Raw genomic sequence first — 27,984 nt, forward strand, 5'->3', positions numbered from 1 at the left:
CTCTGGACTGTCATCCTACCCTCTACTTCACGGAGGAAAACAGACATCCCCAGGGCCCTCCCCCAGCCTGATTTACATCCAGCCAAGTCCCAAGTTCCCCTACAAGGCTCCAGGGAAGCTGGAATCTTTTCTAAAATAACACCCTTTCACCAGAGCCCTCCCGGCTCTCCTGGGGGCCCACTGCAATGATCTCCCTCTGCTACACCTCCCATTTCAATACCTCCTCTCTTCTATTATCCTTCACTGGAGCAAGCTTTTAGAATCCTTGATGCATCAGTCCCCCTCAGGCCCTGCAGCCCCGCGCACTGGGGTTACACACCCTCTTGGTAGCTGGTCCACAGGACAATTTATTTATTTATTTATTTATTCATTCATTCATTCATTCATTCATTCATTTAAAGATTTATTTATCTAGTCATGAGAGACACAGAGGGAAGGCAGAGACACAGACAGAGGAAGAAGCAGGCTCCCCGCAGGGAGTACAATGTGGAACTCGATCCTGGGACTCCAGGATCACACCCTGAGCTGAAGGCAGATGCTCAACCGCTGAGCCACCCAGGCACCCCCCAAGGACACTTTAGATCTTATCTTTCTGGACCACTCCACAGGTTCTTTCTCCTGACCACACCTTCTCCCCTGCCTCCCTTCCTCCTCCCTTCCATCCTCTCCTGGGATCACCTTCATGTCCCCACCATGGCCCCAGCTTCCTTCTGTGTCTAGCCCATCCTCTGGCCCCTCTGCTTGGGGCACCTTCTCTGGTGGCAGCGGCAGCTCTGCCATCATGGTTCCACCTCCCAGTGGATGACTGCCACCTGATGGTGTCCAAACCGGGGTCTCTCCAGGAGCAACTTCCTCCTGGGCTCCAGACTCGTTAATCCTTTGGCCTGCTAGATATCTCCCTTCAGTGTCCTATAAATCTTCAAATGCAAATCACCACAAACTGAACTCGGCTTTCCATCTTTCATACCTCAGGAAATGACACTCCCAGCCAGGAGCCAGACAGGTTGTTGGCCTGACCCTCTCCCTCAGCTTCAGCTGATGCTTCCCGAGGCCTGGCCTTCAGGTCGCTTTGGAATCAATCCACACTCTTCCCATAGCTCTCCTCTCTTCAAGTCCCATCACATTCTGCCTGGATGAACACCTCCCTGACACCAGTCTTGCCCTGTATCTTGATCTACTTACACAGTAGCCATGTTGGTCTTTTAATCAATAGATAAAAGATACATTCTAATTAAAAGATTCCAATGACTTCTCAGAGTAGGCGGGATAAAATCCAGTGCCTTAGCCCCACCACTGAAAACAGGTTGGGTAATACTGATACTACTTTTGCCTTAGGCTCCACTATGGTTGGTACAGCACTGTTAGTGATCCCGTCTTCATTTAAAATTTGATATTTTGGAGGTGCCTGGGTGGCTCAGTTGGTTAAGCATATGACTCTTATCTCAGCCCAGGTCTTGATCTCAGGGTTGTCAGTTCAAGCCCCACACTGGGCTCCATGGTGGAGCCTACTTTTAAAAAATTTTAAAAATAAAAATGATATTTTGTTCATGTATTTTCTTGCATTAATTTTGATTTTTAAATCTTGCATTAAAATATCATGTTGATTACTATGGTTTCAGTCTTAAATTTTGCACCGAACTGCCTCATTTGCCCTCATCCTAGTCATGGTCCTGTACCCTGCTATGACCTCCAGGATTCAGCCAATTGAACTACTGACCTTTTCTCAGCAGGCCCCCAGCGTGAGATGACCTTCCCCATCCCTGGCCTCCTGGTCAACCCTCAGGACTCAACCATCTCTTCTAGGAGTCCTCCTGTTATCCCTGAATTGGGTTGATTACCCCTCTTTGCCCCTAAAATACAAGCTGCCACAACACATACGGGTGAGTATGCTTACATGTCTGTCTCCCTACTCAGCAATGAGCTTCTTTTTTAAAATATTTTATTTATTTATTCATGAGAGACACAGAGAGAGAGAGAGAGAGGCAGAGACACAGACAGAGGGAGAAGCAGGCTCCCTGTGGGGAGCCCAGTGTGGGACTTGATCTTAGGATCCCCATGTGGGACTTGATCCTAGGACCCTGGGATCACGACCTGACCCAAAGGCAGATGCTTAACCACTGAGCCATCTAGGCATCCCAGCAATGAGCTTCTTGAGGTTATGCAGAATTTATCTGAAAAGGATTCATCCTTTTATTGGTGCTCAATAAATACTGATTCTATGAATCATGCCCACATGCCTTAGAGCAACCAACCAGAGGAACTTCATTTTTAACCATGGAGATCCCCAGAACTCTGATGGATATTCTAAAGACTATGGAGATCCCAGATAACTCCAGAGAACCAGGCACCTGCCTCCAAATTCTACAGTCTAACCCCAACCCATGGCCACCTTGTCAGCCACCTTGTCAGACCTTCCTAGCCAAGTACTGTCTTTCCTGAAGTACAGTGGAGACTGTCTTACACTTGGCTTAAGCCTCTATTCCCATCCAGTCCTCCAATTGTCCTCCTGGGTCTAGGGCAGGACAGAGGTTGAAAATAGATGAGGGTGTAGACCTCAGTTTTGAAGATTCAGGAATCAACTTTAAAGAGATAATTTATACCTCACACTTAAAAAAAAAAGTGTTGGTGAGGATATGGCAAAGCTGGAACCCTTATACACTGTTGGTGGAAATGTAAAATGGTGCAGCTGCTATGGAAAACAGTATGATGATTCCTCAAAAAATTAGAATTACCATGATCCAGCAATATGATCCAGCAATACCACTTCTGGGAGTATATCCAAAAGAATTGAAAGCAGAGTCTCAAAGATATTTGCACACTCATATTCAATAGCCATGCCTGGCTATTATTACAATAGCCAAAAGTTTCCAAATATCCATCAAAAGTGCAAGGATAGGGGCGCCTGGGTGGCTCAGTCAGTTAAGTGTCTTAACTTCAGCTCAAATCATGATCTCAGGGTCTTGGAATTGAGCCCTGCATCAGGTTCCCCACTCAGCGGGGAGTCTGCTTCTCCTTCTCCCTCTGCCCCTCCCCCTGCTCATGCAACACCTCTCTCTCTCCAATAAATAAATAAAATGTTAAAGAAAAAAATTTTAAGTGAATGAATAAACAAAATGTGGTACACACACACAAGAATATTACTGAGACTTAAAAAAGAAAAAAAATTCTAACACATGCTACAACATGATAAGCCCTGGAGACATTAAGTGAAATAGGAGAGTCACAAAAAGACAAATACTGTATGCTTTCACTTACATGAGTTGACCAGAGTAAACTCATAGAAATAGAAAATAAGATGGCAGTTGCCAGAGGCTGGGGAGGTGGGAGGTGTGTGTGTGTGAAGAGTTATTGTTTAATGAGTATAGAGTTTCAGTTTTGCAAGATGAGAAAGTTCCAGAGCTTGGTTGCACAACAGTGTGAATATACTTAACCCTACTAAACTGTACACTAAATGTTTAAGATGGTAAATTCTATTTCATGTTTATTTAAGCACAATTTTTAAAAAGATATTTTAATTTTAATTTTTTTAAAGATTTATTTATTTATGATAGACACACACACAGAGAGAGAGAGAGAGAGGCAGAGACACAGGAGGAGGGAGAAGCAGGCTCCATGCCGGGAGCCCGACAGGGACTCGATCCTGGGACTCCAGGATCGCACCCCAGGCCAAAGGCAGGTGCCAAATCGCTGAGCCACCCAGGGATCCCCAAGATAATTTAATTTTTAAAGTAAGAAATACAGTCAAGGGGTGCCTGGGTGGCTCAGTGGTTGAGCATCTGCCTTTGGCTCAGGTCATGATCCTGGGATCCTGGGATCAAGTCCTGCATCGGGCTCCTCACAGGAAGCCTGCTTCTCCCTCTGCCTATGTCTCTGCTTCTCTCTGCATGTCTCTCATGAATAAATAAATAAAATCTTTAAAAGAATAAAGAAATACAGTCAAGAAACCAAAAAATCTAAAAGGATAGACAGTAAAAAATGTCTCTTGCATTCCTGTCTCCTATTTTCCTGGTTCCTATTCCTCTACCCTGCACAGGTAACTGCTTTTTAAAATGTGTCAACCATAAAGGACAAAAACCATATATTCATTTCAACAGACACAGGAAAAGCATTTTACAAAATCTAACCCTCTTTCATGATAAAAACACTCAACAAAGAAGTAGAAGGTTACTTCCTCAGTCTGATAAAGGGCATCTACAAAATTTCCACAGCTAACATCATGCTCAATGGTGAAAGACTGAAAGCTTTTTTCCTTAAGATCAGAAACAAGACAAAGACGTCTACTCTCACCACTTCTATTCAACATTGTACTGGAGAGTTCTATGCAGGATAATGAGAGTAGGGAAGGCATCTGGTATGAAAAGGAAGAAGTAAAACTATCCCTACTTGCAGAGGAGATTATCTGATATATTGAAAATCCAACAGGATTCCCCCAAAATTATTAGAGCTAACGAAAAGTTCAGCAAGATTGTAGGATATGTGTGTAAAAATCAAGGTTACTTCTATAAAATAGCAATGAACAATAAAAAATGGAATTAGCCATTTTGTGTGTGTGTGTGAGAGAGAGAGAGAGAGAGAGAGAATGTATATGCATGGGTGGGGTGGAGGGGCAGAGGGAAAGGGAAAGGATCTTAAGCAGGCTCTGTGCTGAGTGAGGAGCCTGACATGGGGCTCGATCTCACAACTCTGAGATAATGACCTAAGCTGAAATCAAGAGTCAGATGCTTAACTGACTGAGCCACCCAGGCACCCCAATCAAAAACGGAATTAAGAAAATAATTCTGGGGTGGCGGGTGGCTCAGTCTGTTAAACATCTGCTGTCAGTTCAGGTTATGATCCTAGGGTCCTGGGTTCAAGTCCCACATTGGGCTCCCTGCTCAGTGGGGAGCCTGCTTCTCCCCTATCCTTCCCCTCTGCTCATGATATCTCTCTCTCTCTCTCTCTCTTTCAAATAAAATATTTTAAAAAAGAAGAATTCTGTTTACACTGCCATCAAGAAAAATAAAACAGGAATAAGTTTGACAAAAGTAGTGTAAGATTGTACACTGAAAACCACAAAACAACGTTAAAAGGAATGCTGTGGGGGTGCCCAGATGGCTCAGATGGTTGAGCATCTGCCTTCGGCTCAGGCATGATCCTGGAGTCCTGAGATCGAGTCCCACATTGGGCTCCCTGCATGGAGCCTGCTTCTCCCTCTGCCTATGTCTCTGCCTTTCTCTCTCTGTGTCTCTCATGAATAAAAAAATAAAATCTTTTTTTTAAATTCCAGCTATTAAAAAAATTCCAACTATTTTTGCAGAAATTGACAAGCAGATTCCAAAATTCATGTGAACATGCAAGACCCAGAATAGCCACAACAGCCTTGGAAGAGAACAAAGTTGAAGGACATACTTTCTTACCTCAAAACTTAGCCCAAAGCTGTGGTAATCAAGACTGTGTGATACCAGCATCAAGATAGACACAGGAATCAATGGAATATATTGGAAAATCCAGAAATAAACCCATGCATTTATGGTCAATTGATCTGGACAAAGGTGCCAAGACAACTCGGCAGGGAAACAGTCTCTTCAACAAATGGTGCAAGGACAGAAGAATTAACCACATGTAAAAGAGACTGGGCCTCACACACCATTTACAAAAATTAACTCAAAATGGATCAATGACCTAAATATAAGGCTAAAACTATCAAACTCTTACAAGAAAGCATAGGCATAAGTCTTCCTGATCTTACAGGAGGCAATGATTTCCTAGATATAACACCAAAGGTATAAGCAACGAAAGAAAAATAGATAAACGGGACTTCAGCAAAAATTTTTTTTAAAAAAGCCTTTGTGTTGCAAAAGACATTATCAAGAAAGTTGAAAGACAGCCCACACAATGAGAAAAAATATTTACTAATCATATATCTGATCAGGGTTAATATCCAGAATATATGAAGAATTTCTGCAACTTAACAAGAGCAACAAAAACAAATACCCCATTAAAAAATGGCAAAAGATCTGAATAGACGTTTTTCCAAAGATATACAAATAGCAAATAAGCACATGAAAAGATGCTCAGGGAGCCCTGGGTGGCGCAATGGTTTAGCACCTGCCTTTGGCCCAGGGCGTGATCCTGGAGACCCGGGATCGAATCCCACGTCGGGGTCCCGGTGCATGGAGCCTGCTTCTCCCTCTGCCTGTGTCTCTGCCTCTCTCTCTCTGTGTGACTATCATAAATAAATAAAAATAAAAAAAAAGAAAAGATGCTCAACATCATTAACTACCAGGGAAACACAAAAGGAAACCACAATGAGATATATCTTCACGAGCACTAGGACAGCTACAAACAAAAGGTCAGATCATGGGACACCTGGGTGGTTCAGATCATAACAGGTGTTGGTGAGGATGTGGAGAAACGAGCCCTCATGCACTATTGGGCGGAATGTGAAATGGTGCAGCTGCTTTTGAAAATAGTCTGGCAGTTCTTCAAATAGCTAAACAAAGAGTTACCACATAACATAGCAAATCCACTTTTAGGTATATAACCAAGAGAAATGAAAACTTATGGCCATGCATAAACTTGAACATGAATATTCGTAGCAGCATTATTTATAATAGACAAAAAAGCAAAACCACCTAAATGTCTAACAACTAATGAGTGGATAAAACAAAATGTGGTATATCCATACAATGGAATATTTTTCAGTGATGAAAAGAAATGAAGTGGGGCGCCTGACTGGCTCAGTCAGAAGAGCAGGCGATTCTTGATCTCAGGGTCATGAGTTTGACCCCCATATTGGGTGTAAATATTGCTAAAATTAAAAAAATAATAAGAAAAGAAAGAAATGAAGTATTTACTTATGTTACAATGTGGATGAACTTTGAAAACATTATGCTAAGTGAAAGAAGCCAGATGCAAAATATCACATATTTTATTATTCCATTTATATGAAATATCCAAAATCAGCAAATATTTTTTTTTGTAAGATTTATTTATCCATTTTTAGAGAGAGAGAGAGGGTGAGCATATACCAGCTGGAGGAGAGGCAAAGGGAGAGGGAGAGAGAGAATCTCAAGCGGACTCCCCACTGAGTAGGGAGGCTAATGCAGGGCTCGATCCCATGACCCTGAGATCATGACCTGAGCTAAAACCAAGAGTTGGATGCTCAACTGACTAAGCCACTCAGGTGCCCTATCAAATCTTTTTTTTTTTTTTAACATGTATTTATTTAAGTAATCTCTACACCCAACGTGGGGCTCAAAAATCAAGAGCTACATGATCACCCAACTGAGTCAGCCAGGTGCCCCCCAAATCAGCAAATCTTTAAAGACAGAAAGGAGATTAATGGTTTCCAGGGACTAAGGGAAGGGGGAAATGGGAAGTGACTGCTAATGGGGATGGGGTCTCTTTTTGAGATCATGAAAATGTTCTACAATTAGATAGTTATAATGTGAATATACAAAAACCAAAACCAAACCAAACAGTGAATTGTATACTTTAAAAAGGTGAATATTAGGGATCCCTGGGTGGTGCAGCGGTTTGGCACCTGCCTTTGGCCCAGGGCGCGATCCTGGAGACCCAAGATCGAGTCCCACGTCGGGTTCCCAGTGCATGGAGCCTGCTTCTCCCTCTGCCTGTGTCTCTGCCTCTCTCTCTCTCTCTCTGTGACTATCATAAATAAATTAAAAAAAATTTTTTTAATAAATAAAAATTTTTAAAAAGGTGAATATTATGGTATGTGGATTACATTGCAATAAAAAAAAAATTCCACACAAAAATATATTAACCTTCAAGAGAACTACACCTCGCACTGGACCAGGACTGTATTATTTCTACAGTCACAATGGAAGCTAAATCAGAAGAGAGTTTGCCGAACATGGGAGGCCAGTTGACAATCTTCACAATCTATCTAGAATCCTAACTTCACCACATCAGCACTCCCATGACAGTAAGATCCATTCCTAGGTCTCCAGTTCTACTCTCCAGCCCCACTGGCTTTCTCTGAAATGTCCAGATTCTCCCAGTATTTCCTGGTCTAGGTCTGAGGACATGAGCATGAGCCTTTGATTCACGTTGACTCCCCTGAGATCACCAGCATCTCCAGAGCTCCCATGGGGTGCTGAGCCTTGCTTCGTGCCTGGTAGAGTGGGAGTTCAGCAAATGTTTCTAGAGTGAATTGGGAGTTAGGAAGGGCCTTGTTGAGCAGATGTCATCCAGAGTGGGGCCTGTGGGATCTGTCAGCCAGGTGGGTAAGGGGAGGGTGCCCTGGGCAAGGCAATAGCATGGCAAAGGCCCTGGAGAGAGAGGGCTGGTGCGGTGCTGAGGAATCAAGAGAGACTGAGGGACTTGGAGACTCCTGATCAAGAGGAGAGGAAGAAAATCTATAGCAGATGGGGCTAGAGAGGCAGATGGGGATTAGACGCCTTTCATTACAAGCAGCTGCTCAAAACCGTTTATTTTTTTTATTTTTTCAAAACCTTTAAATATCCAAGGGAGGGATTCCTGGGTGGCTCAGCGGTTTGGCGCTTGCCTTCGGCCTAGGGTGTGATTCTAGAGTCTCAGGATCGAGTCCTGCGTCGGACTCCCTGCGTGGAGCCTGCTTCTCCCTCTGCCTGTGTCTCTGCCTCTCTCTCTCTGTGTGTGTCTCATGAATAAATAAATAAAATCTTAAAAAAAAAAAACTTTTAAAATAAAATAAATAAATATCCAAGGGATTCATTGGTTCTCAGCACTGCAAAGTCCTAAGAGCCCCAACCCTCAGCACTCCAGGGCTGCCTTAAAAAATGGCATTCCATACTCACTAATTTGTCCTTCTTTCCTCATCGTTCTATGTCAGCTTTCAGCATGGTGGTAGCTTTCAGCATTGTGGAAAAATGTCTTTCGCTACAGCCAACCAATGAACCTCCTCCTGTCTCTATAACCTGGGGTCCAGTGGGAACTAGAAAACATTTTTTTCCAGCAGCCCCAGCCAAAAAAAAAGTCATCTCCACTGGCCTGAGGCCTACCTTGTGGCTAGGTAATGGGATAATGCTGATCGGTGTGGGCCCAGACCACTTACCCCAGGCCCAGGCCCAGGTGAGTCAGCACTTGGGCCAAAGGGGAGCCTCAAAAATGATCAGGGGACTAAGACAACAGAGAAGAGTCATGGAGGGCAACCAGAGTAGCCGAAAACTCAAATTCATGTACTCATCTATGCGGGATATAATCTCTACTTTGTGGGATTGTAAAGAACTCGATGTTTAAATGTAACAGGTGCTGCCATCATCAGTGGGATGCTGTGGCTGGAGTGACCTTGGCAGAACGCCCGCTGGGGCTGTTTCTCTTCAGGGAAAGGAAGGGCTAGGTCACCTGGTCGTCAGAGCGGCGCGTCCCACTCTCCAAGGTCCTGCCTCGGAAGCGAGGCGCAGTGGCCTGATGTGGCCAGCAGGTGGCAGCGCCAAGGCACTTCCTGGTCCGGCCAAGCCCGCGAGCCTGTTCTTTTTTTTTTTAAGATTTTATTCATTTATTCATGAGAGACACACACAGAGAGAGGCAGAGACACAGGCAGAGGGAGAAGCAGACCCTACGCAGGGAGCCCGACCTGGGACTCGATCCCAGGACTCCAGGATCACGCCCTGGGCGGAAGGCAGGTGCTCGACTGCTGAGCCACCCAGGGATCCCCTAACCTGTTCTTGGTAGACGCAGCGACTGGCTTCTCCTGCCACATCCTACAGCTGCTGTGCTTTCTTGGGATCCCCGACTTCCAGGCGGCAGCAGGGCCAGCTTCATGGGTGTGTGACCCACACTTGCAAGAGCCCTGGGGTTGGTTCCATGCTCTGCTGTTGCTGTCCTGAAACATTAGCAACTGCTGAATGGGGAGCCCTGCGTTTTCATCTTGCGCTTGGCCCCCAAATTAGGTGCTGGGTGGCAAAGCTCATGTGGCCTCAGGTCCCCCTCACTGCTCTTTCTCAGAAATGTGCTGGGCCCTTCCCTTTGTTGGGCCATTCCTTGGCCTCCCTGGGGCTGCTGCTCATGCTTGTCTCCAGCAGCTCACTGTCTACAGGGAAGCGTAGAAAGGAAGAGGCCCCTACAGGGCGAGGGTGAGGACCCTACAAGGGGGTGACAAGGACCCTACAGGGGGAAAAATAAATCTGTCAGTGAGGTCATCAGTGGCCTCCTGGTTGCTACATCTGCTGGAAACCTGTTTTTTTTTTTTTAAGATTTTATTTATTCATGAGAGACAGAGAGAGAGAGAGAGAGGCAGAGACACAGGCAGTGGGAGAAGCAGGCTCCATGCTGGAGCTTGACGTGGGACTCGACCCCGAGTCTCCAGGATCACACCTTGGGCTGAAGGTGGTGCTAAACCGCTGAGCCACCCGGGGCTGCCCCTGAAACCTGGTCTTATCTTACTTGACCTCTTTGGAATCTGACACTCAATCCCTCTATTCCGTAGAGTTTCAAGCCTAGCCTCCTTCTCCTCTGGACTGTCTCCTCACTGTTTCACAGTCATCGGTGTCCCCTGGGCTTCCTGCCATTTTTTATTTTTAAAGATTTTATTTATTTATTCAGAGAGAGAGAGAGAGAGAGAGAGGCAGAGACACAGGCAGAGGGGGAAGCAGGCTCCACACAGGGAGCCCGACGTGGGACTCAATCCCGGGATCCCAGGATCATGACCTGGGCTGAAGACAGGTGCTAAACCGCTGAGCCACTAGGGCTGTCCTTCCTGCCACTTTTTTAAAAAGTCACCTACTGAGGTGTAATTTACACACAGTACAACTCAACCTTTTGGGGCGTACAGTTCAATGAGCTTCAGTAAACAGTACAGTCACGGTATAATCCAGACAGAACACTGCCAGCCCCCCAAGGCTTCCCTCGCAGTCATCCCCCCTCACTCCCAGCCCCCACAACCCCTGATCCATCTTGCCTCTATGGTTTTGCCTTTTCCAGAAGGTCACAGGAATGGAACCATGTAGTAGGTAGCCTCTGGAGCCTGGCTTCATTCACTCACCATCAGGCCACTCCGACTGCTGAATATTTTTTGGCGTTCCACGGCACAGAGGTTAAAGCACTGCTCTCCGCTGATGACACCCACTGCTTACCACTGCGGCCCTCCTCTGCCCTCATTCTCTCCGTTGGTCACCAAACTAGAAGTCTGGGAGGCGTCTTTGACTCTGTCAGGCCTCCCTCCATATCCAGATGTCGCCCTCCTCTGGCCCTTCCCCCACACCCCTGCAGGAGCCTCTCGGCTGGTCTCCCTGCTTCCACCCCACCCCAGGGTGCCACAAGCGGGGAGGGGGCTTCGCCTCCTCTGGCCTGGCCTCTGCCTGTCTCTGGGCCTCACCTCCCTCTGCCTCCTACTCCCCCCTCTCAGAGCCTTGCGCTTCCCCCAAATGGTCCCAGCTGTTTTGCATGTGCCAGAGGCAAGACTATTCAACAACTTCACAAATGATGACAGTGAACTTGTTGAAATGACACTGTTGGTGACTAAGCGGCACAATATAATAGCTCGAAACATCTCCTGGTGATTTCCAAGAAACTTTTTTTTTTTTAAGATTTTTTTTATCCATGAGAGACACAGAAAGAGAGGCAGAGACACAGGCAGAGGGAGAAGCAGGCTCCACACAGGGAGCCCGACGCAGCACTCGATCCCAGGTCTCCAGGATCACACCCTGGGCCAAAGGTGGCGCTAAACCGCTAAGTCACTGGGGCTGCCCCTACAAGAAACTGTTAAGTGTAAAAAGCAAAGTGCAAAAGCCATCTATAGTAGGCTCTCTCTCGTGTAAAGAAGGGGAGCCAGAAAATAAATGCGTGCAAAAAGAAATACAGTAGAGATAAAGCAGACACTGACATCGGTTACTTAGCAGAGGACGGGTATGAAGTTGGAAGAATGGAAGGAGGAGTGGAAGGCATGGGGAAGCAACACTTCTCTGGACATAGCTGTATAGTTCTGACTTTTAGAATCAGGACTATGTTTCATAGTTCTGAACATTTGTCCTTTTTTTTTTTAAGATTTTATTTACTCATGAGAGACAGAGAGAGAGGCAGAGGCAGAAGGAGAAGCAGGCACCCCCTGAGGCAAGGAGCCCAACTCAGGGCTTGATCCCAGGACCCTGGAATCATGACCTGAGCTGAAGGCAGAAGCTTAACTGACTGAGCCACTCAGGCACCCCCTGAACACATTTTTAATTAACATTGAATTGGGGAAGAGGGGGGAGAGGAGATGGCCCAAAGTGGAATATCAACAGGAACAAACGACCATAAGTGTACCACAAATGAGTAATAGCCCTGGGGACACCAGGAGCATCACTTAAGCTGCTTTACTAAGGAGTATTTTGACCATAAGCTCTAAGACTAAAGGAGAAAAACTGTATAGTGTCTTACTCTAAGTAGTAGGTTTATTTTTCAGAGAGGTGTATGTTAGAAATTCAGAAAATACTGGGGCTGCCTGGCAGGCTCAGTTGGTGGAGCATGCAACTCTTGATCTTGTAATTATAAATTCAAGCCCCATGTTGAGTATAGAGATTATTTAAAAATAAAATCTTTAAGGGGCACCTGGGTGGCTCAGTCAGTTAAGCATCTGACTCTTGATCTTGGCTCAGGTCCTGATCTCAGGGCTGTGGGATTGAGCCCCCTCAGGCTCTGAGCTCTGTGCTCTGCTTGTCCCTCTCTCTCCCTCTCTGCCCCTCCTCCTATAAATTAAATCTTTTATTATTTTTAAAGATTTTATTTATTTATTCATGAGAGACACACACAGAGAGAGGCAGAGATAGGAGCAGAGGGAGAAGCTGGTTCCTCGCGGGGAGCCTGATGGGAATTCGATCCCAGGACCCCAGGATTACGACCTGAGCCAGAGGCGATGCTCAACCACTGAGCCACCTAGGTGAAATTTTTTTAAAAATAAAATAAAATCTTTAGGGATCCCTGGGTGGCGCAGCGGTTTGGCGCCTGCCTTTGGCCCAGGGCGCGATCCTGGAGACCCGGGATCGAATCCCACGTCGGGCTCCCGGTGCATGGAGCCTGCTTCTCCCTCTGCCTGTGTCTCTGCCTCTCTCTCTCTCTCTCTGTGACTATCATAAATAAATAAATAAAATTAAAAAATAAAATAAAATAAAATCTTTAAAAAAATAAAATCAGAAAATATGCATATTCTAGTATTAAACAGGTAAGTAAATATACTGTGACTAAAGAAGCCAGATTTCTCACTATCAGAAAAATCTGTTAAAAAATACAGAGAGGGGGTCAGCTAGAATAAACACTGTGGTGTTGGGACTGGAAGAAGAGGCATCAATGAACATGATGCACTGTGAACTCATGGTATTCAAAATACAGACAGATGTGTCAAAATAGCTTTTGGTATCTACATGTATGAAGATACATGTATGTACATGTACATTACCTGACTGTCCACTCAGAGGGCCAGAAAGTCCTAATGCCCAACACCAATGACTTCACTCAGCACCCAGGTCTTGGTGTCTCATGCCATTCTGCAATGGAAGGCACCAAGGCTTGTTGGGGGAATAGCCATATCTTCAGGGCTGTGGCAAGGAAATTATAAGATGAGCCTCCAACATCTCATGATGCCAGAAAGTAAGGAAGGGTTCAAGCACTAATGGGGACATGTGGACCATGTCAATGGACATGGGAAGCAACCTGAATGGGCTCCTATGCTAAATCTGGGACAATCTGACAGACAACATAAATAAGGATCATTATGGATTATAACTCATATAAGAAGCTATAGAATAAAATATAATCTGTGAGTCCATAGTGATATAAATACTTAAATAAATGACGGTGAAGAGAAAAGTCTTCCCCACAGAACTCCAACCAATCAATGTAGAATGAGGAAAATTGAAAACTGCCACTTGGCATATACCCCAGTAATAATTGTTTCAGGCAAGAATCAGCAACAGATGGTAAAATTACTAGGGAAAAGTAGAATAAGGAACAGGATATTTACAGAGTCCCTTAGGATCTCCATGAGGTAACTTATCAACAAGTAATTTACAGTGAAGGAACCTAAGAGAAACCATCTTAAATAAATGATCAAAGTTAACATCACCAGGAATGGGGCAAATGGACACCACACACCTCCTGATATGACACACTGAGGATACAACCTTTTGGGGTAAGGATATCACATAAGTGGAAACAAAAGAGGAGAGGGAGGGGTGGTCATTTTAAGGTGGGTCAGGAGAGGTTTCTCTGAGGAGGTAACACTGAAGCTCTGACCTGGGTGGTCAGAAGACTTGGAGAGGAATATTCCAGGAACAGCTCTGTCCAAGGACTTAAGGCACAGAAAGAAGGCAAGTATCAAGTATACAGTGAAGAACAAAGTGCATAAGAGATCAGGGAGACAGGAGACCCCCCTGTTATATATGGCTTTGTAGTCCCATGGTAGGTGAGGAATTTGGGCTTTTGTTTTGTTTTGTTTTGTTGTTTTTGAACTGTGCAAACTACACATAACAACATTGACCATCTTAATTATTTTTAAGTATATAGTTCAATGGTATGAAATATATTCATAATGTTGTGCTACTACCACCATCCATCTCCAGAACTCTTTTCATCTTGTAAAGCTAAAACTCTACACCCATTCAACATGAAGTTCCCATTCCCCTTCCAACAGACCTGGCAACTACCATTCTACTTTCTGTTTCTAGGATTCTGACTACGCTAAGTATTTCATATAAGTGCAAACATCCTGTATTTGTTTGTTTTGTGACTGGCTTATATCACCTAGCATAACGTTCTCTATATTCATCCATGTTGTAGCAGGTGTATAATTTTCTTTTTTAAGGCTGAATAATATTCCATTGTGTGTATATATCACATATTGCTTATCTACTCATATGTTGAGAGACATTTGGGTTGTGTCCATGTTTTGGCTATTGTGAACAAGGGTACACAAATATCTCTTCAAGACCCTGCTTTCAATTCTTCTGGGTATACACCCAGAAGTGGAATTGCTGGATCATAGGGTAATTCTATTTTTAAGTTTTGAGGAATCACCATACTGATCTCCACAGTGGCTGTACTATTTTACATTTCCACCAACAGTGCACATGGGTTCCAATTTCTCCACAGCCTCTCCAACACTTGTTTTCTGTTGGTTGTCATTGTTGTTTGTGTTATAGTAGCTATCTAATGAGTGTGAGGTGGCATCTCATTGTAGTTTCAACTTGCGTATCCCTACTGATTGATCAGTGATGATTATCTTTTCATGTGTTTATTGGCCTTTTGTACATCTTTGGAGAAATGTCTATTCAAGTCCTTTGGCCATTTTTAAATTGGGTTCTTTGATTTTTTTGTTGTTGAATTAAAAGAGTTTGGGTTTTACTATAAATGATGAAGAGAAGTATTGGAGAATGTTAAGCAGGGGAGTAATGTGACCTAATTTGAGTTGTTTGACTCTATTTTTTGGTCACTGTTGGGTGGAGAATGTTTTGGTTTTTTGTTTGTTATTAATTTAAATTCAATTACTTAACATACAGTGTACTATTAGTTTCAGAAGTAGAGTTCAGTGACTCATCAGTCTTATATAATACCTGGTGCTCATTACATCACATGCCTTCCTTTTTTTTTAAGATTTTATTTATTCATTCATGAGAGACACAGAGAGAGAGAGAGAGAGGTAGAGACACAGGCAGACGGAGAAGCAGGCTCCACGCAGGGAGCCCGACGCGGGACTCGATCCTGGGTCTCCAGGATCACTCCGTGGGCCAAAGGAGGCGCTAAACAGCTGAGCCACCGGGGCTGCCCTCACATGCCCTCCTTAATGTCCATCCCCCAGTTACCTCATCCCTTCACCCCCGGTGGAGAATGTTTTGAAGGCAAAGTGTTGTAGACGGAGACACTAGAAGCAGGGAGACCAGTTGGGGGGTTTGTAGAAGTTCAAGCAGGAGATGATGGTCCCAACTAGAGGAGTGTTCACTACTAATGGGATTGTAGACAAGTGGGAAGACTTGAAACCTTAGTTAAGTAGTATAATCAACAAGATTTAGCAACTAAATAGAAACGGGAAATGAGTAAGTAGGAGTCCAAGACGACTGCCAGGTTTCTGCCTTGAGCCAGAACTGGGTGGATGATGGTACCATTCACTAAAATAAAGAAAACTGGGGGAGATTGGTTTAGGAGATGGGGAGAGAAATGCTTAATTCAATCATCAACACCACACATTGAAAATGCCTGTGGACATCCCAATGGAGAAGTCCAGCAGCTTCCAGGCTGGCATTTAGAAGGAAGTGCTGGGGCACCCAGGTGGCTCGGTCAGTTGAGCAGGACTCTTGGTTTTGGCTCAGGTCATGATCTCAGGGTTTTCAGATTGAGCCCCGCATTAGGCTCCACACTCGGCATGGAATCTGCTTGAGATTCTCTCTCCTTCTCCCTCTGCCCCTCCCCTTCTCTCCCTCTCTCAAGTAAATAAGCTTAAAAAAAAAAAAAAAAAGGAAGTGCAGGGTTGGAGATTCCACACTGGAAGCTTTGCACATAACTAAATCCATGGGACTAGATGGTCCTAAGGCTTCTAGGGTCTGGGGACTTTCTGAAAGTGCAATAAAAACACACATGTAGGGGATCCCTGGGTGGCTCAGCCATTTAGTGCCTGCTTTCGGCCCAGGGCATGATCCTGGAGTCCCAGGATCAAGTCCTGCATCAGGCCCCCTGCATGGAGCCTGCTTCTCCCTCTGCCTGTGTCTCTGCCTCTCTGTCTCTCATGAATAAATAAAATCTTAAAAAAAAAAAAAAAAAACACACATGTAGGTATACACACGCATGATTCTTGGAAGAGGATTGGTATTTTTAACTGATACTTTAAGAGAGCCCTGACTGACCTCCCTTGTCCCCTTCCTCCCAAAAAGGTTAAAAGTCACTGGTAAGTTGTAGGGAGAAAAAGTCATTGGAGAAAAATGAGTATTTAAGGGACAGAGGAAGGAAAGGGCCTGGTAAGCAGCATTCAGAAAGGAAGGAGAAAAATGGGAATGAGATTTGAAGGGGAGGGAGGAGGTGGGTAGTGGTGTCAAATGCTGCAGAGATTAACATCAGATCTAAAAAGCCGAGCTTCTACACACTCATTAATGGTCCTGGAACCTCTGCCCAAAGGCTGTCCTGAGTGTCATCAGATGCACTCTGCCTCTCCTTCCCTGGACAGTAGGGTTTTCCTCTGGTCTTCTCAGAACCTGGCAGAACAGAAAAGGGATCCCACACCTGGAAATCAAGCCTATGGCTTACATGATGCCAAGAGACTCACCCTGGCTGGCAAAGGTCCATCAGTACACACGTGATGCAATCAAATAAACCCAACTTGAGCTTGGAAGACTGACAGATATTTAGGATTTCCCTGTTCTTGTTTTGAGTTTTGTTTTTTATTTTTAAGATTTTATTTTTTATTTTTAAGTAATCTCTACACCCATCGTGGGGCTCGAACTTACAACCTGGAGATGAAGAAGTGCATGTTTCAACCGTGCCAGCCAGGCACCCCAAGATTTCACTGTTGAACGGGGGAGGGGAGAGGGGAGCAGAATACAAAATGATTCAGACTTACTACACTCAACCATATAAAATAATACATAGAAAATTGAAAGAAACGAATATACCTAAATATTTACAGGGGTAACCTCTGATTGTTGATATTATAGATTTTCCCCTCTATTTCTTTATAGTTTCCAGATGTTCCACAATAAGTATATATCAGTTTTATAATTGAACTGATTTTTTTTAGGATACAGTTTCTGTAGCAGTGACAGTCATGTCCTAATTTCATAGTGGAAAAACCCATTTTGGGTCACAGAGCTCTTTAAGACACTGATGGTAGCTATGGGCCTGCTCCCTAGAAGAATGCTCATAAGCTCTTTTTTTTCTTTTTTTTTTTAATATTTTATTTATTTATGAGAGACACAGAGAGAGAGAGGCAGAGGGAGAAACAGGCTCCATGCAGGGAGCCCGAAGCAGGACTCGATCACGCCCTGGGTCAAAGGCAGGCGCCAAACTGCTGAGCCCCCCAGGGATCCCCTGCTCATAAACTCTTAAACATACTGACACCTCATTCTGCATCCCCTTGGGGTGGCCCTGATGCCAAGAAAATGCCCCTCCCTGCCTGTAGGAGGCAGGATGGCTCTGGGGCTAGCAACAACTCATTCTAATCCTGACCAACAATGTTGAAATTTGAAAGAAATGTGTAAATCCAAAATGGAGGGGCGCCTGGGTGGCTCAGTGGTTGAGCATCTGCCTTTGGTTCAAGTCATGATCCTGGGGTCCTGGGATAGAGTCCTGCATCTGGTTCCCTCCAGGGAGCCTGCCTCTCCCTGTGCCTATGTCTCTCTCTGCCTCTCTCTGTGTGTCTCTCATGAATAAATAAAATCTCTCTCTGTGTGTCTCTCATGAATAAATAAAATCTTTAAGAAAAAAAAATGGAAACACTAACAAAAGAAGCCTAGAGGGGAGTATTGGCTATGCTGTCCCAGCTCTGTCCAAGAAGGGGGTTACTCTGACCTGAGCCCCAAGATCCCAATGGCAAGTCTGTCATTCTTGAGGAGACAGCTGTGCTCAGCAGTTAAACATCTCATTCCCCCGGCTCACACCCTGGTTCACATCCCTAGTTCATGAGTGCCTTTAGGAAAAATGTGGCTGCTTTTAGGGCAGAGGTTTATCAACCTGAATCACTCTAAGGGCCAGAAAGGCCCTGAATAGGAAAAATGAACTACCAAGATATAATCAAACTTTATTTTATATGTGATAAGCACAAACATATGATGCCAGAGATTGTACTTTGACATTGGACAAATAGAATTTGGAAGTAGAAATAATTAAAGTTTCATGATTCCTTTCTCTTTAGATTTGGAATCCAACACCTCATATTCCCTTCTCAAGCCCCCAAGGTGTCAATCAAGGTCAGGCTGTGAATCTTGCACAGCAACATGCAGCAGAGAATTCATCTCCGAGTCTTTAACCAGGAGCAAGATTTAGTTTTATGTTGTTTCATAACAGAAAAGAGCTGCTCACAAATGTAGGTACTTCCACACATGGACAGAATCTTTGCATAGTGGTTTTTATATTTAGGGTAACCATTCCCAAGATAATTGTAGAATTCTGGGATCCCAACACCATCATATTTCATTTTCAGTATAGTGTTGCACTGCAATTCAAGAACTTCCATTTGTAGCTCTTCGCTCACATTATTAATATTAATTGAGAAAGGTGAACTGAACAATGTCAGTTCATTTTCATAAAGTTTGAAATCAGAGAACCGTTTTTGGAATTCAGTCTTCAACTCTTTAATTCGGGAAATATAGTTCAGGCCATCTCTTTCATTTTCAGAAACTAATTTCAGCGTAGGGAAGTGGGCCAGACTGTTCCTTGCCAAATGAGTTTCACAAAGACACAGTTTCATTAGCAATGAGTGAATTGAGTCCTACATCTGTGTAACCACTTGTGAAGGCCTTTGCAAAGAAATATCCAGTGTCTTTAGGTAAGTCATAATGTCAACCAAAAAGGGTAAGTCTTTGACCCAATCTTTGCTAGTAAGCTGAGGAGCTGATTTTCCTTTAGAAGACATGAAAATAATCAATTTCTTCCAACAGTTCAAAAAATGGGCACTTCCATCCCATGGGGCAGAACAGGCTTCCATACTGTGCATCTAACTCACTGAACAAAGCACTGAACTTGCTGCAGTCTGAGCCATGGGAAAATATCCAGGTTATGGTATGAATCACTACGTACATGACATGATCCATTTTTAACTTTTTAGCACAAAGTGATTCCTAGAGAATGAGGCCATGCACGGACCTGAGCTCTGTGTCTTTGCAAAGCCCTGACACTCTAGATTTAAGTTTTGTAACACGCTGTTCAACCCCAACCAGTGTAGAATTGCCATCTGTGCTAACATTTACTGTGACCAGTCTACATTAAAATTTTTAAGATTTTTCTCAACACAGACATCATTTCCTGATGCAGTGCCTGTCATGGAAACTGTGTCTAAAAGTTCTTCCATCACATCCAAAGTCTCATCAACACCACGAAAAAATACAGCCAACTGGGGTGGGGAGGGATTACCTCCATCAGCCCTTTCAGGAGCAGCAATGGAGAAAGCCACAAATGATTTAGCTTTTTCTTGCAGCTTGCCCTGTAAGTTCTCTGCCATGTGGCCCACATGCTGCGAAACAGTATCAGCACCTAGTCTTAGACTGGCAAATGCTTGTCTCTGTTCAGGGCACATAATTTCCACTGCACTCAACAGACATTCCTTTATAAACTCGCCATCTGTAAAAGGTTTTGATGCCGGGGCAATTTTCTCACTTAATATATAACTGCATTTCATAGCAGCATCATTTATTTTATTCATGTTCAAAATTAAGTCATGTTGAAATTTCTGTCTTTTTTTCAGTTCGTTAAGTTTTTTTATCACACATCTTTTCTGTATATCCATCGTGGTTCCTACTATGGTTTGTTTCATAATGGCGCCTGAGGTTAAATTTCTTCAACACACTCTTTGTTTGCATATTAAACACGTAGGAAAAAAATAAAATAAAATAAAATAAAATAAAATAAACATGTAGGAACATTCTTGACCTCCACAAAGAAATAAGCTTGCTCCCATTTTTCTTGAAACGTGTGGCTTTCTTGTTCTAGCTTTCATTTTCCCACTTTTGAAAGACACAAACGCATAATAATAAAATGTCACCTTTACGAAAAGTACTACTTTGCAAGAGAAAAGTATTGGCTCTATTTTTTCAAAGTCTAAGTGTGTTTACTCCTTAGAAGTGGAGAAGTGAGAATCACGGGGATTATAGGAAACAGCTAAGAAGAAACCTCTGATTCTCCAGTGCACACAACTCTAGGAATTGGGTAGGTTGCATGTAGGAATGCAACCCTAGGGCACTGGTTTCCTGATGCAGTACCGAAAGAGGCTGGGAATCCAGATTTCTATGTGAAATTCCTTGATTCTTAAAAATATTCATAATAAATTGGGCTTTTTTCCCCCCTATAGATACTATCTAAGCTACAACATCTATCCCTCAGATTAGGCAGAGTAGGGACATTGGTTTGGGGGTCTCTTGTTTAAACCTGACAAAAAGTGGGATCCCTGGGTGGCTTAGCAGTTTGGCGCCTGCCTTCAGACCAGAGTGTGATCCTGGAGTCCTGGGATGGGGTCCCACATCGGGCTCCCTGCAGGGAGCCTGCTTCTCCCTCTGCCTGTGTCTCTGCCTCTCTCTTTCTCTCTCTCTCTCATGAATAAATAAAATCTTTTAAATAAATAAACAAACCTGACAAAAACTCTAGTTGAAGAGAATGAAATGTCTAAAGAGAATTAAATAGCTGATTCTGAAACCACAGGTTTAAAAGCCTGTCCAAACAGAAACCTAGAAGGTACCCAAAGAGGGGAGCTAAGCTGATGTATCTCAAAGCGCATGTTTTTGCAGACTTCAAGGTTATAGTTAATTAGAATACTCATTCACTTGATAGGAGGATGATTTACACGTTTTTCATACAGGGAGAAATTTTATTTAAGAAGGTTTTGAATAAGAAATTTTATTTAAGTGTGTCTATCCTCCTGTTAGTGCCTCTCTGGGGAACCTTGCTAACAACCCTGGAAAGTCTCAGTCTATAGAGCTTTAGCATCCCTTACTTTTCTACACATTCTGTTCTTCCTGCCTCTCTCTTCTTAGCTTTGACTTTTCTCTCCAGCATGGTCCAGAACTATGGCAAGCCCACCGGTCTTTGTTCCTTGCTTCTCTTCTACGGCTTGCTCTGCATCAGCCTGTGACTTGAAGTCAACATAGGCAATCCTGCAATTGTGGGGGTGGGATCAGGGAGAGAAGAAAGAATAGTCAAGATTTAGTATTCTTGTCTTCTGATTTAGTAATACACATACAAGACAAAATACAAAAGGTAGAAAAGGATATGAAGTGTGCCTTCTGTCCAATTTCTTTCCTTATGGGCAGCATGCCATATATATAAAAGCAAATGTACATATATATATATATACACACTCTATTTTTCAAAGATTGGGATATAATTTACATATCATAAAATTTACAATGAGGGGCTCGTGGCTGGCTCAGTCAGTGGAGTGTGCAACTCTTGATCTCAAGGTCATGAGTTCAAGTCTCACATTGGGTATAGGGATTATTTAAAAATGAAATCTTAAAAAAATAAAAAGTGTATAATGGTTTCTAGTATATTTACAGAATTCTAGAACCATCACCATGATCTAATTTTGGAACATATTTATCATCCCCCCACCAAAGTATCCATTAGCAGTCATTCCTTATTCCCTCCAACTCATTCCCATCCCCTGGCCCAACTACTATGCTACCTGCCTATTCTGGACATTCCATAGAAATGGGATCATATGAATATGCAATCTTTTGTGACTGGCTTCTTTCACTTAGCCTAATGTTTTCCAGACTCATCCAAGTTATAGCATATGTCAGTACTTCATCCCTCGTTATGCCAGGATACTATTACCTTGTGTGGAAATGCCATGTTTTGTTTATCCATTCATCAACTGGTTGATATTTGGGGTTGTTTCCACTTTTTTTGGCTATTATGACTGAAGGTGATATGAACATGTGGTTAGAAGTGTGCAGCTATTTGTTTTCATTTTGGAGGGGGTATACACCTAGTAGAACTGCTGCACCATATGGCAACTGTTTAACATTTTGAGAAATTGCCAAATAGTTTTCCAAAGAAACTGCACTATTTTATTTTACATTCCCACCGGCAATGAATAAGGGTTCCAATTTCCCTGTAGCCTTGTCAACACTTATTATTGCCTGCCTTTCTTATTACAGCCACTCAGATGGGCGTGAAGTGGGATCACACCATGGTTTTGATTTGCATTTCCTTAACAACTCATGTCGAGCATCTTTTCATGTTCTTATTGGCCATCCATATACTTTGGAGAAATGTCCATTCAAGCTCTTTGCCCATTTTTTAATTAGTTAGTCTTATTATTGAGTTGGGAGAGTTCTTCACAAATTCCAAATCCAAGGCTCTTAGAAGATATATGATTTGCCATATTTTCTCTCAGTCTGCAGAGGGTTCTTTTTTACTTTTTGTGTAGTGTCCTCTGGAGTATAAATGCTTTCAATTTTGATAAAGCCCAACTTGTCAATCTTCTGTTTTATCATCAGCACAACACCCCAACCTAGGATCACAAGGATTTACTCCTGTGTTTTCGCCATAGTTTTGTTTTAGCTCTTACATTTGGGTCTTTGATTGATTTCGAGTTAATGTTTGTAGAGTTAAGTCCTCCATTATGTTTTTACATGAAAGAGAATATTAAACACACTGTTCTATATCTTGCCTTTATATTGGAGATTATTTTCCATTAGTACATAAAGTGCTGTTTCACTTCTTTTTTCAACTGCATAGTACAGTATCTTTTGGATGTACCAGAAAATTTCAGCCAGTTTTCCATTGATAGATGTTCAGGTTAATTCTAATTTTGCATCAACCAACTTTGTAATACATTATGTCACGTGTCTATCTGTGGGATAAATTCTTAGGAGTGTAATTGCAGGATAAAATGATACATGCAACTATAACTAAGAAATACCAACTCATCTCCACAGGCACTTCACCAATCTTCCTTCTACCAACGAAGTCTGAGTTTGCCAGTTTCTCTAACCCTCCTCAATACTATGGTAATGCTTTTTGATCTCTGAACACCTAATAGTAATAGGTAAAATGTTACAACTAAATTAAATTAATTAAAATTGCCTTTTAACTTACAATTCTTTTAGTATGTGTGAGGATGAGTATTTTTTTATGCTCAAAAGAAAATTCCTTTTCTGTGACCTACCTGTTCATAATTTGTTAATATTTTTACGCGGTTGTTATTCTTTTTTTTTTTTTTTTTTTTTTTTTTTTTGCGGTTGTTATTCTTTTTTAAAAGATTTTATTTATTTTAGAGAGAGACAGAAAGAATATGAGCAGGAGGGGCAGAGGGAGAGAAAGAATCTCAAGCTGACTCCAGGCTGAGCACTGAGCCCAACATGAGGCTCAATCCCATGAGCCCAAGATCATGACCTGAGCCAAAACCAAGAGTCAAATGTTCAACAGACTGCACCATCCAGTCGCCCCTGTTGGTCTTTTTTTTACTGATTTGTGAGATGCATTTTATCTATCAGAAAATTAGCCCTCAGTTTTAAAAGAAATCATGATTTTTTTTCCTGGTTTGTCATTTGTCTTTCGACTTTGCTTATGGGATTTCCTCTACTCCCCCACCCCGCCCCATGTAGAAGTGTTTTATATTTATGCAGTCAAATTTATCTGTTCTTTTATAACTTCCAGGATTTGTGTCATACTTAACAGACTTCCCCTTCTTGAAGCTTACTAAAAACAAACAAAACAAAAACATTCTCCACATCTCCCTCTACTACTTTATCATTTCATATTTTCATTGTAATCCTTCACGAACCTGTAACTTACTTTGGTGAAAGATATGGAGTAAGAAAAAAAAAGAAAAAAAAAAGATATGGAGTAAGGATCTGTTGAGTAAGCATATTCTTGAAGAATGCACCACACTCTCTTCTGACATAGGTATTATGCTTTTATTTAATATGGTCATGGATTCCCTGGCATCTCCTATCTTCCTTTTGTAATAATTCTTTATGTAAAGGAATGATTCTAAAGACTTAAGTATATCTAATCAAAAGGTAACTAACATTAGAGAAATTCTATGGCTTTTGCAGCAACTTTTCATTTTGTCATTTTCCAGTATTGCTGACTACATGCATGGCAGAGAGCCCCAAATCCCCTCACACTAAACATTGACAATTGCAAATTGCTAACAATATGGGATTTATCCTTTCAGACTTGTTTTCTCAATTGGCAGGATTCTTTTCTAGAGCTTATGTTATTCAGAATATACTGGTAGACTAGTCTAAAATAGACTATTTTAGACTTCACCTATACCAACAATTTTCACTTAAATGTATCTGTAATCCTGATATGCAAGCTGCACCTCATTAAGAAATCCTTCAAAATAGGGGCCCCTGGCTGGCTCAATCGTTGGAGCATGCAACTCTTGATCTTGGGGTTGTGAGTTCAAACCTCACACTGGGTGTAGAGATTACTTAAAAATAAAATCTTAAAAAAAATTCCTTCAAAATACATCCCACTCCATCCTTTCTAATTTTACCACATTCACCTCTTACTCTACCAAAGCCTAGCTACACGGTGCTAGTGTTTCTTTGATTGTTACAACACAGTTCTAATGGACCAATTCAGTGCTGTTTTGGTATCTGTCCAGGCAAGTCAGCAAACATGGTGTTTCATTAGCGTCAACCCTGGAGAGAGAAGAATGGAGGTAATCTATTACTGAATTCATCTAATCTTCAATCTTAAACTTTGTAGAATAAATGTTCATTTCTCAATGACACTACCACCGTTTTCTAGAAGCTTCTGGCTGTCCATTTATGATGCTCCCTTCAGTTTTCTATGCCTGCTGGTAGAAAGGTTGGATAACTACTCTTCCCTTCCCTAAAATCAGGCATTAAGTGATATAGGAGAATGCAATGTAATTCTGTTATGTCTGAATTCAGTAGAAATACACTCTTTTTCAATATAGGTACAAAACACATGTTTTACTTGTCCTATTCTTCCTCACCAATCTGATTTGAAAGGCATCCTTAAACACATCTTTTGAGTCATGTTGAGTGGCTGTCAGGCATGTTCTTGATCAAAAGTGTTTTGGCATTCAGATCTACATTAACACAGAAGAGTATTTTTAGTCTGGGTTCAGATCTAACAAGCATCGAAAATTCTCTAAAAGAGAAAAAAACACTTCTCCAAGAGTTGGAGAGCGTTAATAGCAATACATATTCCTTCATTTAACAAATATTTGGACACATATCTGGGCGACAGCTATGCTACATGCTACATGAAAAAAGACTTACCCTCTACTCTCGGGAATGTGGTCTTACTGGGGGAAAAGGCTATGTAAGCAAACAGTCACATAATTACAAACTCTGGAAAGTGCCAAGAAGGAAAAGTAAAAAGGGAAATGAGAGCATCTAGTAAAGACTTAACCTAGGGGCACCTGGCTGGCTCAGTCAGATGAGCATGTGATTCTTGATCTCCGGGTTGTGAGTTTGAGCCCCAGGATGGGTAAAGAGATTACTTAAAATAAATAAAGTTAAAACAAACAAACAAACAGGGGTGCGTGGGCAGCTCAGTCAGTTAAGCATTTAACTCTTGATTTCGGCTCAGGTCATAATCTCATCAGGGTTGTGGGACTGAGTTCTATGTTGAGCGCCACGCTCAGTATGGAACCTGGCTAAAGATTCTCTCTCTCCTTCTCCCTCTGCTTGTCCTTGTTTATGTTCTCTCTCTCAAAAAAAAAAAAAAAAAAAAAGTCCCACCTAGACTCCACCACCGCCCCCCCGCCCCCCAAAAGGACTTAACCTAGTCTGGTAGTAAGGGAAATTTTTTCTGATCTTGAGGAAATGAACTTTAAGCTGTGATTCCATGGATGGGCTTCAGGTAGCCAGGGAATGAGTCCCAGAGACAACATTATGGCAAAGAAGGTAAGGTACATAATGACATAATGAAGGTAAGGTACAGTAGACAAAGAACATTATGACAGGGAAGGTGAGCCATACAGCTATAGCATAGAGGGTGATAGCAATGTAGATAAAGTTTGTGCTGTGCAAGTAGGTGACCTGGTAGTAACTGACTACTTGCACAGAGTAAAAATCCGAGACTCCTTCCTGACCCAGAGTCTTCTAGATACACAAGTATCTATAAACAATTACCTTATTTGTATACCTTTCTTTACTTCCTTTCCTTTTGGTTTTCTCAATTTAATTTCATACCCAAGGACCTTTGTCTCACTAAGTTTCAAGGCTTTTCTCTGGTCATCAGCAGATTTAAAATTTACATAACCAAATTTCCTACAGAGATGTAAAAGAAAAAGGAAAAAAAAAACACCTAGGTAAGATGTAGAGGCACGACTCTAGTTGGCTAGTCACACTGGATGTGAAAGTGGAAGTCAGCACTGAGTCATTACAATTTAAAACCAAGGCTCCACCAGCTAGCAATATAAATGTCATAAAGAAACCAGAGAGGAATGGTTCTCACCCTGGGGCAAGTTAGACAAGGGCTAGAGACATTTCTGGCTGTCACAACTGCAGGAGTGCTAGTATGCAGTGGGTGGAATCCATAGCCTGCAATCCACTAGACAGTCCCCCGCCACAAAGAATTATCTGGCCCAAAATGTTAACAGTGCCAAAATCGAGAAACCCTGTCCTGGAGCAAGGACTAAGAGTCAGTACAAATTCACCTGTTGAAATCTTTATTAGTTTTCTGTTTAGCCAACTGACCCAATTTAACCGAAAGCTATAGAAAATGAAGCTTGAAATTATGAGGTTTTGAATTTTTGTTTTAAGAAACAGCCATCTACATTTGCGAATTGGAACAAAAATATCACTCGTAATGAGGAATGTGTTAGCAAACCGAAGGGCTACTACAAATATATTTTTTAATGCAAAAGAAATTCGTATTTCCTGCAAATGCAACAGTATTACAAAATATAGTTAACAAAAACCGTACTGGCAATGTGACAAAAGTCGTGGCAGAGGCTCTGGAGCCAGAGTGCTGTACTTAAATCCTAGCTTGGCCATTGTCTAGCCATGTGATACGGGGCACATTACTTAACTTTTCTGTGCCTAAAATTTCTCCTCTGTGAAATGGGGATAATGTCAGTGATTACCACTGAGGATTGTCTTAACAGATCCAGTGACTCACTCTGAACTGGTCATAAGGAAGGTCTAAGTAAGGAATTAGAAACAATGCCTGGAATAGTGAATGCTCAGTGAGTTCACTATTATCATTATCTTTTTGTTTTTACCTAGGACAGTCTGAGTACTATATGCTCACATCCAAGAATATGCTTCTGATACAAAAGAAGTGAGAAAGATAAAATTCGAATCAGCAAAAAAGGAGGAGTGATACAGGACCCATATGTGCCACCAGAGCTAGGGGGCTGTGACTAAAGGTGTGATTCGCTTTAAAGTAGTTTGG

General features: G+C 42.4%; 1 protein-coding gene and 1 long non-coding RNA gene across 4 annotated transcripts in view; both read right to left on the bottom strand.

The window, feature by feature from the left end:
- The window catches only part of NCL (nucleolin), a 54,831-nt gene that overhangs the window by 17,992 nt on the left and 8,855 nt on the right, over nt 1–27,984 (bottom strand). The gene's annotated exons all lie outside the window — the stretch shown is intronic.
- Nucleotides 21,434–26,708, bottom strand: LOC144296201 (uncharacterized). 2 transcript variants are annotated; one of them, XR_013363358.1, is made up of 3 exons: nt 26,368–26,708; nt 25,571–25,666; nt 21,434–21,740 (listed from the first exon to the last, which is right to left on the bottom strand). It is a non-coding gene; the product is annotated as an uncharacterized LOC144296201 (long non-coding RNA). The 2 variants fall into 2 exon arrangements; XR_013363359.1 differs by lacking the exon at nt 25,571–25,666.

This window comes from Canis aureus, chromosome 24, assembly GCF_053574225.1.
Source record: "Canis aureus isolate CA01 chromosome 24, VMU_Caureus_v.1.0, whole genome shotgun sequence".
NCBI lineage: Eukaryota > Metazoa > Chordata > Mammalia > Carnivora > Canidae > Canis > Canis aureus.